Source organism: Tenrec ecaudatus, chromosome 16, assembly GCF_050624435.1.
Source record: "Tenrec ecaudatus isolate mTenEca1 chromosome 16, mTenEca1.hap1, whole genome shotgun sequence".
Taxonomy (NCBI): domain Eukaryota; kingdom Metazoa; phylum Chordata; class Mammalia; order Afrosoricida; family Tenrecidae; genus Tenrec; species Tenrec ecaudatus.
The window spans coordinates 72,880,669-72,893,600 of record NC_134545.1 but is presented as its reverse complement, the minus strand read 5'-3'; the positions used below and the strand labels follow the sequence as shown (position 1 = coordinate 72,893,600).

Genomic DNA, 12,932 nt, shown 5'->3' with positions numbered 1-12,932 from the left:
AGCTCTTCATACTAAGTAAATGTTGACTCAGTATTTGTAAGGGAAAAAAATTTTTTTTGCTATGCAAACTCAATTGTGAAACCATCTGAGTGCAACGGAGCAAAAGGTAGACCATAAAAAGAAGCATAGGGCTGTCCATTTCCCCTGAGATTTCTGAGCCTATGATTAACATATCATACTGAGTCTCCATCACAGTTGGCCAGAAAAGCACTTTTGTGAAAAATCATAGCAGATTTTTGTGTATTTTAATGGGGCTCCCCATATCAGAGGAGATGTAAATTATTCCCTAAAAGTCTGCTACACATGTCTATGTGTTTACCCATATCCTCTCAAGCTAAATTATCCTTTGGGGAAAATATTTACTTAAGCATGTCATGGTCATTTTAGAAGACTTTCCTTTTCCCTTTTAAGTATCTTAAGAAATTTCAATATCTCATGTCCCTAAGCTACGATTTTAATACAATTTCTGGTTGGCTTGGAAAAGGCAACAGTGAAATTGTCTTGTTGATATAATTTGAATGAAATGTATTACATAGCAATTCACTCTGACATCTACACATAATCCCCAAAAGAAACAGTAGTTGATGAGGCTTCCTCTTATGCTGAATTTCTCAATTAACTTTTTAAATATTAGTTTAAAATATACTCTTTCCTTAAAAGTTAATGTGTTAACAAAAAATAGATTTGTCCTAGCCACAAGAAGGCCTATTTGAAGTTGTGCAACATCACAAAATTTAATAAAAGTCTTTGAACACAATGCGCATCCAAACCCTAGCGGTGAATTTTTATTACTGTTTGGATGTTCTTGCTTGAAATTATCATGCTAGCCTTTTTTAGCTTTGTCATCAAGCAAGAAGTGTCCATGACTATAAAGCCTAAAAGGGATTAAGTTGTCATTCAAACTGAGAAGTTTCCATTTTTCACTATTTACCTTGAGCATCATCTAATAGAACATTATAGCATTGCCCTTGATGGCAGATATCTTAGCTGCAATGTGTTTGACTGCCCACCCCGCCCACCCTCCTTATAAACTATGTGACCTCTGCAAAAGCAATAGTGATGATGCAGAGATTTAATAGCATTTAGTTACATAGTTTTCAATTATCATTTCCAAGAAAGCATTTCTCCAATGCTTTTAAAAGGCCTACCTTACTTTGGGGAATTTAATATCAATGTATGCACCCATCTTCTCTTGCCACCTCAGTACATGCAGTCCACCTTCCATAAATTCCTGTCTATTTTTGTATGAATACGATCTAAAACAGTACTTAAAGTGAAAGGAAGGATGATGTGGGACCAGGAAGAGAAAACAAAAAGAACTGCCCACTGGTTTCTAACTTCCCTCCTTCCTACATAGAAACGCAGCTCCATTGCAGAGAACCCAGCCCAAACCCAGCCCTATTTTCTTTTCTCAGCTCTGGTTCCACACTCTTTCCTTTTCTCTTACTCCTCTTGTCCTGATTCACCCACACTTCCCTTATCCTCCCATATTTCTCAGCCTCCCTTTCCTTTCCACTCTCTGAAACAGAAAATATGATCCTTACACTGTATACTGGCATTGATGAATTGTGAAGGTAGGGAGAAAAGATGATCAAGAAGGGAAAATAGCAATGCTGCACCTGGCCCAAGCCTAGACAAACTTATGTGCTCATTTAATAGCAACAGCTATCTTATGAGATTGCCACTTTTAAACTACTCTAAGGATGACAGGTTCAAATATTTAACAAACTCAACTGCAAACAAAAGGTTGGAGGTTGAAGTCCACTCAGAGGCACTAAAGGAGAGAGGCCTAGAAATCTACTTCCCAGTAAAATCAGCCATTAGAAACCCTATGAAGTCATTCTATCCACCTGAGGTCACCAGAAGTTGGACTTGACATGAGGGTAACTGTGTGTGTGTGTGTGTGTGTGTTGGAAGGGGGGATGTAAGCATTCTTTAAAATAATGGAAGTACCTTCCAATGTCCTTGATTAGTGTATGTGATGGTTGGGATTATGTCAACTAGACTCTCCTGAGTAAGAGTAGGGGTGGAGGCCAACCTATGGAGGAGATCAAAGCCTGATGGCACCTCCTTGATTTTATGAGCCTTTGTGTATAACACAGAGAAACTGAGGGGAGTTGAATCCTGTTTGACCCTTTGCCCTTGAGTGGGCCAGATCTTGCATCTGGTTCCTCTAGATCCTTTTGTGTTGCCTGCCAATCCCAGGAGCCCGCAGTGAACTATCAACAGTGGATTCATTTGGCTGACTTCCTAACTCTGCATCCACCAGCCTGTGACCCCTGCTGTCTACAGCATCATCCAGCTTCTTATTTGTCAGCTCCCATGAGTCAGGAGAAGCCTGACTTGAACTGGACTTACATATTTCTACAACCATATAAGCTATTTCTTGATATAAATTCCTTTCTATATACAAATACATACAAGCATCACTGATTTTTGCTTCTCTAGAGAAGCCAGCCTAATACATGTGGTAAATTAAAATACCTTCATATGACTTTTCTATCCTCGTCTCCATAACTCTCACCAAATGATTGGGTGAAACTAAGCAAATAGGGTAGGAAAAGTGTAAGAGAAGGGATTGGTTAATTTGCCACTTCTCTGCCTATAAGAATGAGCCATCTCAAAAACAGGAACAGAGATTTATCGGGACCATCCAGGAAAAAGAACCGCCATCAGAACATTTTTGAGATCCCTACTTGAAGTGGTAGAGTTCATGCCACACCAAGACTAGAGGCCAAGGTAAGAAGTCTATGAGACTGAGCAGAGAAGCAGCACTGTAACTATGAGACTGTGAGGTAGAGCAGGGGGGAGGCTTCCCAACTCTCAGTACCTGAAGCCATGGGAATATAGGAGAGATGTGGCTGTGAACCAATGACTGTATCCTTATGATGCTGGCTTGTGGTAACCTGCGAACTTCCCTAGTAAACACCCATATTATGAGCATTGTCTGTACGTTTTTTGTGACCCTCAAATCCAGGAGGAAAGAAGTGTGTCAAAGGAGGAGTGGTTGGTGTCAGAATAGGGGAAAAGAAGGATGGACGGTAGAGGCATGTCTGACCTCTGCCTTATGACAATTAGGTGGGGTCAGATTCTCCTCCCTTGTTTAGCTTGAGGAAGTCAGATATGGCCTCCACACCGTTTTTGCAGATCTAAACCAAAGGTCAAACTCACCGCCATCATGGTAGCATAGTGGATTTCAAGTTGGGTTGCTAACCACAAGGTCAGCAGTTCAAAACCACCCTATGCATGACAGAAGCAAACAATGCCCAGTTCTGCCCCATCCTCATAGTTGTTCCTCTGCTTGAGCCCATTGTTGCAGCCACGGGGTGGATCCATCTTGTTGAGGGCCTCCCTCCTTTTCATTGCCCTCCTCCTGGGGCTGCTATCTCTTAATGGTATTCCATCAGGAGTATGTAAGATGAAGTCTTGCCATCTTGCTTTTCAGGAGCACTCTGGCCATAGTTCTTCCAAGACAGACTTGTGTATCCTTTTGGGACTTCATGGTACTTTCAATATTCTTCTCTAGCACCACAATTCAAATCCATTGATTCTTCTTCAGTATTTCTTATTCAATATTCAACTTGCATACGCATGAGAAGCGATTGAAAATATCATGACTAAGGTCAAGTGCACCTAGTCTTCAATGTAACATCACTGCTTTTCAATGCTTGAAAGAGGTCTTCTGTATCAGATTTACCTAATGCAACAAGCCTTTTGATCTGTTCACTGCTGCTTCCTTGAGCAGTGATTGTGGATCCAAGCAATACAAAGTACTTGACACCTTCAACCTTTTTCTCCACTTACCATGATGTTACCAGTTGGTTCAGTTGTGAGGGTAGGAATGACAAAACCCAGTCTGACTCTCCACTTCTTCCTTCCTTTTTGCTTTCCTTGTTTTCTGTTGCTTATAGCTACCTGTGCCAAATTACCACCTACTGGGTGGATTAAAAAGACCAGACATTTTTATCTTACAAATCTGAAGGCCATCAATCCACCCTGGGCCTCACTGGGCTGAAAACAAGGTGCCAACAGGGCTGCATTCTTCCCAGAGGCTCTGAGGCCACTCATGTCCTGGCTAATAGCCACCCCTTCCAGCTAGCAACAAGGAGTCAAGTCCTCATCTTTCATCAGGCTGACAGCCCAGCACAAGCCCCATTCACCTTTAAGGACCTCTGTGATTATACAGGCCCAACTGAATATTCAAGATGATCTTCCTGTCTGGAGATCAGATCATTAGCAACCCTAGTTCTCCATAGCCATTTTAGCATAACAGTTATAGGTTCTGAAGATCAGAATGGACATTCGGAGGGGTGTAATTTTCCTGCCTACCCTACCCTCCATTCTCCCATAGCTCTTGGTAGATCACTTTTTGAGTCAATATCCCTTACTCTTCCCATAAAGTCTCCAGGAGAACATCAGTTCTTTAAAATCAAGTCCCCATCATGGGGTGGCTAATCAATTGAAAGAAAAGCCCCCAAACCTGCTTATAAAAAGCCATGGAAAACTCCTGTGGAGTTTCACTCCAAGCGGTTTTACTCTGATGCATGTGGAGTCACTGTGAGTTGGAATCAATTCAGGGACAATTAATTTTTAGAATGTGAAGAGATGCAAGGAATATTTGGAAGGAGGGGAGTTTCTTCCCTGGTATTTTTCTCTTGTATCCATGGCTGCCTCTAATATAACCTATGTACAATAGTAACAGTAGAGACAAGATGTTTGTCATTTAGTAATTCACTTATTCAATAAACTTTTAAAAGAATGCCTATACTATAACGAATATTCTGCTATGAAACTTTCGAACCAAACCAAACTCACTGCCGCTGAGTCATTGGTGACTCACAGTGACCCCAAAGGACAGCATAATGGTCTCTGTGGGTTTTTGAGACTGTAACTCTTTATAGGCGTACAGAGCCTCATCCTTCTCCCAAGGAGCAAGTGATGTAGAACTGCTGACTTCGTGGATTGAAACCCTGTAGGAGAATAGAATTGCTCCCTAGAGTTTCTGAGTGTAAAAAGCTTTGTGGGAGCAGTGAGCCTCGTCTTTCTCCCACAAAGTGACCAGTGAGTTCAAACTACTAACATCGTGGTGAGCACCCCCACATAGACCCCGCTATGCCTTCAGGGTTTCCTCCTCATGGCTTCATCCTGACTTCTGGTTACATTCAAAGAGACAGTCCAACAGCCAAAAGGAATTTGCCATAGTTCCCATCCTCACCTCTATTTCATTTAAAACTTTAAAAATTATCCAAAATGTATCAGCCTCACTAGTATTTTTGAAGTCTCTTTTCTCATTCATTGTGTATCCCCCTTCTGGACACTTCCTAATATCCTTGCTCCCCTTGACCACTAACCCCTCACAGACACTTTTATAGAAAACCAGTCATGTGGGCCCATCACTTTCATTTTCTCTGCCCCTCTTTATGCTTCACCCACACATTCTTCATTCTTGACTTTTCTTCGCTCCTTCTTAAATAAACTTTTGCCTTCTTCATTATGAGGTCCTCATCTTGGCTTCCGTTAGGACCTCCTCAGGCCCTAGCCCTGTCTTCCTCCAGGTATTAGAAGAGTAGGGGGTCAGAAGTTTCTTTAGAAGTTGAGGCTGGTAGAAGAGGAGCAGGTACTCCAAGAAGGGATTGAGCCTACCCATACTTCCATGATTCCTTATGAGGTCTATTTTCAGTATATCAAGTGAGGACATTACAGCACTGAAAATTCATGTGGCAGTTGCTATTTTAATTTCCTTTTTAAAAATATGTATTTTCTATGTTATCCTAATTTTCTTCTAGTTAAATTGAAGCTGGAAAGTTACTGGTGTCCAAAGTATATCATACATATGGTAAAAATTGACAAGGATGTGTCCAAAGCATTCATTCTAGGGTAGTAACACATAGCATATAAATAGACCCCACAGGCCCTGTTGATTAATAACATTAGAACAAAGTGAGATAAAGTAGTGGATCACTGTTGATACAAGGAAGTTTTGTCATTAGGATTTTTTTTTTCTAAAAAGGCTTACAAAATTCCAACTTTTACAATTTATTCAGAAACTAACTTGCACTTTTACAAATCCTTGGTAATTTAACACACTTATGCCATGAGTCAACATTTCCTGGCAGGAACTAATGGCCACAAGAGTCTTCTTGCCTATGAACCACAAGTTTACAATGACTTTTGAAGAGTTAAATAGGCACTTTAGGATTGATGGTCTGCACTGTGACCCAATCTATCAACAGCATGAAATCTAGTAGGTGTCAGTCCTAACCATCTCACTGACTAATCTCCCACCTCTTTGTCATTGGCATTAACCTAACCAGTTGCTTCTGTTTGCCATGTGGTGCTACATAAGTGTAAGATCAATAGCTGAGAAATTCTGATCATTGATTGAAGTTTATGTGAATGGATCTGTTGCCTTTTCATAAAATTCTATATATCTTATGAACTAGTAAATGTTCTTAACACCTATGAGTTAATGAAGTCATTTTTTAAGTCCCCTTGGGATTTACCCTGCCATGTTTTCAATATCACACTTTTCCAGAAGAACTAATTATTTTAAACAGCATTACTTTATAGAAAACTTTAAAAAGATGTTTGTGTCATATAGCCCTAGACAGATTACATACACGTATATAAAAGGGCTTCAATAAAAGTTCATGGAAGAATGGAATTAAGAGATAGTAGAATTTTCCCATAAACTTTTAGAAGCCCTCTTCTATTTATTTGAGCCAAATATTGGCATTTAATACTTAATGATGGGTACTATCATACAGAGTCTACACTCATAAAATTAGACCCTACTCCAAGACCATTGCATAAGTATGTTTACTTGATCTACTTAAACATAAATACTGGTATTATGTTATACTATTAGCAAACAAAGTGCAGTTTGTGCTGTGTTAACTAGTATTCTCTACTCTTATATCTAGGCTCTAAGATTCATTGCAATGACTACACAGAACTCACACAGATGATCTTCATGATTAAAGGGGTTATTAAGGAAATTAACAGTTTGTAATACAAATAAGAAATGCATAGGATAGAGTTGTTCATCAGGACATGTCACAAAGTTATTTTCAGGAAAGCTAATATATACCCAAAGAGCACACCACTCTGCTATAAACCTCAATTCCAAGGCAGTCAGCTCCCCTTTCTGGGGTCAGTGAGACCAGCTCTCCCAATTAAGTGCCCAGAGGCACCCTACTCCACAAGCTAGCTTCCTGTCCCAAAGCACTCTGTTTTACTTGCTTTGTGGGCTGGGAGTCCACTTTTCTGTTTCATGCTCTGGCACTGCAGGCTCTAGCTAATAGTGAAGCCCCAATTCTTACTTCTCAGCATTATTATTTTGTATGTACTAGGATGGCATTCCAGTGAAAACTGTTAGCAATTTATCACAGGTGAATCCTATCACTTTTTTACTTGACTCATACCAGAAAAAGGGTCTTTAGAAGGAAACTTTGGCTAGAAGAGCTGCGTTAAATAATTCACTGCCCTTCACATTAGGACTTAATAATACGTACTCATATATTATTCAGAACACATTTATTGGGCCCCTACTACATGCCTGATAGTGTACTAGGTTCTAAGACCCTTCAAAGAGTTTCTCCTATAATAAGTAAGGCAGACCAATTAAACAAAAATCATGCTTTTACAATATGCTGTAAGATGATACAATGTATTGTGTGAGCACAGAGCAGCCTTCAGGAAAAGCTCAAAAATAGCTTTCTAAAGAAATGTTACTTGAACTAAATCCCTCAAGGGGAGGAAATCATAAAAGCAAAGGACATAATCTTCCAACAACGCAGGCACAGTCCCAGATGCAAGGCAGTGCATGACGCATTTGACAAATGATCATTAGTTCAGGTATGCTTTAAGGGAGGTGTGAGTGGAATATGGAAGAGTGGGGTGAGAGAGGTGAGTTGGCTCCAGCAGTCGAGGGCCTTGTTTGCTTTGCTAAGATGTTTAGACTGTATCTTCTAGTTCGGCTCCGTTGGAGTGCTGTCATCATCACTAGCATTACAACATGTTGCTTCACATTTAAAAGACCTTGTTTCATTCTGTGTTAGTCTGGGTGCTTTAGAGAAACAAATCCACAGAAATTTATACGGATAAGAGAGTTTTATATAAAGGGTAAGTGCACATCAAGGAAACATCCTAACCCAGTGCTGCCCAAACCCACATTCCAACATTAACCCATATGCCTGACACCAATCCACAAAGTCCTCCTCCATCTCACAAAACATGCAATAACACCCATTGCAGGAGGAAAGCTGAATCAGTGAATATGTTAGCATCTCAGTGCTGGCAGGGGTCTACACATGGCTGTTCCAGCACCCAGAGCTGCATAAGGGTAGGTCCATGTGGCTTCTCCTTGGGGATGTCTTGCAGGAAGTAAGCCTTGCCAGCTGAAGCAGGGAACTGGCTAAGGCAGCTGTACCTTTGTCCAACCATCAGAAAGCAAGAGACCTAAGAACTAGAAAGGCGAGGCTCATGAGCCATGTATCTCTCAGAACTTCAATTAACCCCACATGTGTTTATCAGACAGGTTGGCACAATAAACTTTAACTATATCACATACCAAGTACAAAAATTAATTAGAAGGGGATTGTAACCCTAAACATAAAACAAAATTATAAAGCGTCTACATGAAAATATAGGAAATATCTTTCTCATCTGGGGCTTGGCAAACATTTTTTGTAAAAAGCACAAACCATATAAAAATAAATTATTCACCTGGACTTTGCCAACATTTTTAAAAGTATCTTTGAAAGATATGGTCAAGAAAATAAAAACAAGCTACAGTTGAAAGAAAATATTTGTACAACATTATAAAGACTGATAGCTAAATAAGTTTAAAAACACTTAATTCACTGCCATCAAGTTCATGCTGACCCATAGTGACCCCTGTGGGTTTCTGAGACAGTAACTGTTTATAAGAGTAGAAAATCCAGTCTTTTTCCCAAGGAGCTGCTGGTGGTTTCAAACTACAGACCTTGTGGATCACAGCTCAGTGTGTAACCACAACACCCTATTAAAAGAACACTAGCATAGCATCTCAATAATCCAAAAACCCAATTATTTTAAAATGGACAAAAGACTTCAGAGGAAATGTGGGTGGCAAATAAGCACACAAAAGGATGATAAATACCATTAGCTAGTAGATAAATTAAAACTGTAATATGATACCATGCCTCATGGACTAGAGTAGCTCAAATATAAAATTCACAAGATACTATTTTTTAAAAAGAAATTAAACAGTTATATTGACATACCATTCACATATCATGCAGTTCAATAAATTGAACATGTTGAAAAGAGTTGTTCATTTCCTCCCAACCTCCCCGTCCATAACCCTAAGAAGCTATTAATCCCCTTACTGTCTCTATAGACTTATCTGTCCTGTATTCCATAGAGAGAAAAACATTCAAAAACAAAAGGGGGGGGACCCTTAAAACTCAATAACAGAGTAAAGCATAGAAAAATCTCAGTACCTTCTCAAAACCAAGAAAATAATCTTTAAAATTTTAATTGGTCAAAAAAGAAAACAGATGATAAGGTGCTACATTTTAACCTAATTGCATATGTGGTAGTCCACTTCCCACTGCACTCTGTCTGATAGCAAGACTAGTAACGCCCCGGCCAATGGACAGAGGGAATTCCCTGGGGGCTTAATTCTTGTGGGGACACTGCCAGTGGATTTGGGGCTTTGACTGTCATGCATAGTCCTCTGCAAACTGGGTGCTCAGAAGTTAAGCTATAGTATTATTGCATCCTCTGACCTTGGATTTTATTTGGCAGTCTCTGCTGAAAGCCTTATGTATAACTTCAAAACATTGTCAGAGACTGAAGACCTAATGAGTGGAAGCTGAACATTGTTGGAGATGGTGTTGGCGGATGCAGAAGGCACTCAAAAGCTGACTGAGGAATAGCTGTGTTATCAAAGTAGACATCACCATGGTGACCTGAGCAGAGTAAAGCCTGTGGGAGTGGAGCCTGCAGGAGCTTTGTTTACTGATGGGGCACAACCCAAGTAAGAAGAAACAGCTGAAATGTTTCATAATTAGAACTTGGAAATTATGAAGTATGAATCCAGGAAAATTGGAACATCAAAAATGAAATGGAAGGCATAAAGATCAATATCCTAGGTGCTGGTGAGATGAAACGGGATTGTTGGTATTGGCCATTTGGAATTAGACAATCATATGGCTTGCTATACTGGGAATAACAGAACCAAGAGGAACAGCGTTGCATTCATAGTCAGAAAGGACATTTCAAGATGTGTTTTGAAGTACAATGCAGTCTGTGAGAGGGTTATAGCTATCTGCCCACAAGGAAATCCAATCAATACAACTATTATTCAAGGTTAGGTTCCAACCACCGAAGCTAGTGAGGAAGAGATTAAAGAATTCTACCAATGTCTTCAGTCTCAACTTGATCAAACATGCGATGAAGATGCATTGATAAATGGGTTCGCGCGGTGGCTGCGGTGATAGGCTTACTCACAGGAACAATTTTGCAGATGGCACAGGACTGGGCGATGTTGTTCATAGGTTGCTGTGGGTCATCACCAACTAGATGGCCCCTAACAGCAACAACAATTCGTAACTCTGGTCTTGGATTTTTAATTTACAGCCCTTATATCACACATACTGTGTGCTTCTTCTGTGCTTTGCTGACACCTCACGTAGATGCTGCTTGTTTTAAGATCGGCCTCTAGTACCACAGACAGTATTCCTTCTTATAGTTGGGCACCATCTGACTTCTTCACTGCGATAGCACCTCTATCTTCAGGGATCTCTTAATGAATCCAGTTATAGAGGAGGACCATGTCTTAAAAGCTAATTTGTCTTAGGTTAGGGTTGTGATTAACAAAAGAAAAGAATGTAGACCAACTGGAATTGCCACATATTGCCGGTGGAATGCAAAATGGCATAACTTTGCTATAGAAAGCAGTACAGTGAAGTCTTACGAAGATAAACAAGTACTTTGGAGATGCACCATTAAGTTTTTACTCAACAGAAATGAATACATCTGTCCACACAAAAATCTGTTTGTAAATTTTACTCATAATTGCTAAAAACTAGAAAGAACCCACGTATCCATTATTTGGCAAATGGATAAGCAAACTGTGGAACATCCATAAATAAATAAACTTTTTTTAAAAAACCACAAGTACTGGCAGTAACAAGAATCTCAGAAGCATTATCCACTGCTTCTTAAACTTTGCCACGGTCACCCCCTTTGCACACGAGACATTGCTATCTGGGCAAGCACTGCTAGAAACACCTCAGACGCATCACAAGTTGTTCATTTTGGACCACTGTACATGCAAAACCCTTGTACTATTCCCAGAATTTCGCCACCCTCACATTCACTTATGTGACCCCACATGGGGTTGTGACCTACCGTTTTAGAAGTTTGGATCCAAGTAAAGACAACGGGAATCAAAAGCTACGTACTAAATTGCTCTACGCTACATACAAGCTAAGTTGTGGTCTTCTCAGTCACCTTCTAAGCACGTTAGAGCTGCACAGTGACTAATGAAGACTGCAGAAGAGTCCGTGCGTTTACGTTCTGGAGAAGAGCCTTGAATCTGCCGTGGACTGTCAGAGGATAAACAAATCTGTCCTGGAGCGCGCACAGTCAGTATACTCTTTAGAGGTGAGGATGACTAGACTCACATACTTTAGCCATTTAATCACGAGGGACTAATCCCCATGCTTGGTAAACTAAAGGGTCATCAAAAAAGAGGAAGACCATAAATATGTAATAGCATTATGAAAATATTTGAGATACTGTGAGAATTATCAAAATGTGACATTAAGTGATCACCTGCTCTTGGATAAATGATGCTGACAGACTTGCTTGATGCAGATTGCCACAAACCTTCATTTTTTTATGTGAAATGCAAGAAAGTGAGGAATGCCTATAAGTAAAAAAAAAAGAAGAAGAAGAGCTCCCTGCCTGCGCTGGATGAGCACAGTGGATTCAGCGATGGGCCCCAGCAGAACAACTCTGGAGATGGCTCAGGATCAAGCAGGCATATGTTCTGTTGTGCATACAGGGTTGCTATGAGTTAAAACTGACTCCGCTCTACCTAACAACAATTTAAGTAACATTCTGGGAAAGTTAAAATAATAGGGACGTAAAACAGATCTGGGATTACATTGCCAGGGACTGTGGTGGAGGAAAGATTAACAAAGAGACACTAAAGGATTTGGGGACAGTGATGGAAATTTTCTCTGTATTTTCCGTGGCAATGGCTATATGACTGCGTGCTGCTGTGTGTTTGGTAAACCCACTGAGCTAGTTTCTACTCAGAGTGACCCTTGCATTTTCAAAATGTATAGAATTTTACACATGAAATAGATGTCATGCAATTTATATCCCAATAAGACAAAAAAAACCCCACGGTTTTTATCCTTCGGTATTAGCACTTTGAGTAACAAAATTTGTTACTCAAACATTAAACAGAAAAAGATAGCTGTTTAGAGGTCAGAGAATCAAATACATCGCAGCGTTCCTTGTCCCCTTCTCATTGCCAGACGAAAGCAATCGTGTGTATGCAATGTGAATGAGGGCCCAGAAGAAATGTCAACATCCATGATTCTAGACCATCAAGAAGAATGGGAAGAAGTTAAGAGAAGGATGAATAAATGGAACACTAGACAGCTACCAACTCAAGTAGGGAAAGAAGTGATGATTACGCTCAGTTGAGTAGAAAAGTTGACTTTAGGGGTATCTGTAGAAATATCATCAAAAGCGCTTTGGGGCGGCCTCTTCCTTGGATCTCAAGCAATTTTTTTTGAGATTACGATGGAACATTTATATGTAGATGAAAACAAAAGGCCTTCTATTCCCTAACATTTGACATAGCATTCAGCAACTACGAGGAATATAACAATTATTAGAAGAATTGGTATACTGAAACCTACTGA

The 12,932-nt window shown here is 40.0% G+C and overlaps 1 protein-coding gene and 1 long non-coding RNA gene across 2 annotated transcripts in view; one reads left to right on the top strand and one right to left on the bottom strand.

The window, feature by feature from the left end:
* LOC142428854 (uncharacterized) overlaps positions 1–12,932 on the bottom strand; it is a 121,311-nt gene that overhangs the window by 69,364 nt on the left and 39,015 nt on the right. The window lies entirely within an intron of this gene.
* The window catches only part of RNLS (renalase, FAD dependent amine oxidase), a 399,075-nt gene that overhangs the window by 351,598 nt on the left and 34,545 nt on the right, over positions 1–12,932 (top strand). The gene's annotated exons all lie outside the window — the stretch shown is intronic.